Source organism: Penaeus vannamei, chromosome 19, assembly GCF_042767895.1.
Source record: "Penaeus vannamei isolate JL-2024 chromosome 19, ASM4276789v1, whole genome shotgun sequence".
Classification (NCBI taxonomy): domain Eukaryota; kingdom Metazoa; phylum Arthropoda; class Malacostraca; order Decapoda; family Penaeidae; genus Penaeus; species Penaeus vannamei.
In genome coordinates this window covers 7,092,922-7,094,915 of record NC_091567.1, presented here as the reverse complement: position 1 = coordinate 7,094,915, position 1,994 = coordinate 7,092,922, and positions in this window count along the sequence as shown.

The window sequence follows — 1,994 nt, the reverse complement described above, 5'->3', positions numbered from 1 at the left end:
TCGCTGCTTGTTTTCTTCTCAAATTCTTTTTCCCTAAATCTAGTTCTTTGAATGGGATTTTATATTATCTAATAGCATTTCCGAATTAGCATATGACAACCTCCAATTACATATCGTGAAGCAAACGGTTAAATTTGTTTTTAATGTATTTCTATCATTTATTTTCTTTTCCTTTTTCCCCCCTACTTAATACCCCAATTACTTTCACTGAGATTTCTTAATATCTAACACCAATTCCGAATTCTTTATACGACAGACAGAAAAGCACTGTCTAAATCCTTTTGTTAATGTACTCTCATCAATCTTTTTTTTGGCTTTTTCTTAAATTAATTACTTTAAATGGAATTTCTGATTACCCAACACCATTTCGGAATTATTATAAGACAACCTCCAAGCTCAGTCTCCAAGTAAAATGTCTAAATCCTTTAATGTACTCTTTTCAATTATTTTCTTTCATTTTTCCCCGAATTTACCACTTTAATTGGGAATTCTTATCCAACACCCTTTCCTAAACAATAAAAGACATTCTCCCGAGCCAAATACGGCGAAAAAATACCTCAATCCATTTTTGTTTTAATGTCGTTCTTTATCTCTCTTTCCCAATTCCGTAATATCGTCGACCATCCTTCAGTAAGCTTCAATGACTAATAACATCCACTTCAGTTAACCCTTATTGTGACGAATTAAAAATCACAGGCAGAAGCAGACCGTTCTGTATGTAAATTAATCTCCTAATTCTCCTGGATGACTGCCGCTGTGACCTTTTCTTTATTGAACTGATCCAAAATTAATATCAATTTTGATGACGCTCGTAACATCCGATACTATTGGTAATTTCCTCTTTTTGATTCATATGTGTACGATAATATTCACATGATGAATAGTTTACTCAATTGCAACAAGACTCTCTCCCTGCTACTCGTATTCAGGCTGTTTCTTGCTCAAAGAATAAAACACAAATCACTCATCATCTTTAATCTTATTATCATATTCATTTATGTATTTAGTTTTTTTTATTTCTTCATTTGTTTACTTATATTTCATGGATCAAGCAAGATCTAACCACTATAAAACAATAAAACACGATAATTTCACAATCTGTGGAAAGCTTCCTTTAATACAATAAGTGTCAGGGATTTTTTTAACAACAAAAATAGATAAGAAGCTAGAAGGCGCCACAATTAGAGCTAATTAACAGATTAATGATACTTAATATAATTGAATATCTTACGTATTCTGTGTGATAATAATAATAATGGTAAGGATGATGATGAGGATAATAGTAATAAAAAATAATGATAATAATAATGATAATTATAATAATAATTATGATGATAATGACAATTATGATAATAATTATCATAATGATAATAATGATAATAATAATGATAATGATAATAATAATAACAACGATAACAATATTGATAATAATAACAATAATAATAATAACGATAATAATGATAATATTAATCATAGTGACGTCACACGTTTCCCATTGAGTTGCCAACTTGCATTTTCCGTTTCTGGATGCGTTATTTCCTTTGGCCGATTTTTACTCGTATGAAAGTAATATATTCATTATTCATCTTGTTTTGCATGTTATAGATTGTGGTGCAGCCGTTATTAATGCATTTGCGTGGGACAGGAAACGAAAGTAAAATCTATAGTCAAAAGTTAAACGGTTTCCAACGAAATTTAGATTATTTTCGGATTTGCTTAAAATATGGACACACACACACACATACACATACACATACACATACACATACACATACACATACACATACACATACACACACACATACACACACACACACACACACACACACACACACACAAACACACACACACACACACACATATATATAAACATACATACATACATACACATACACATACACAAACACACACAAACACACATACACATATACACATACACATACACATACACATACATACACACACACACATACATACATATATATATATATATA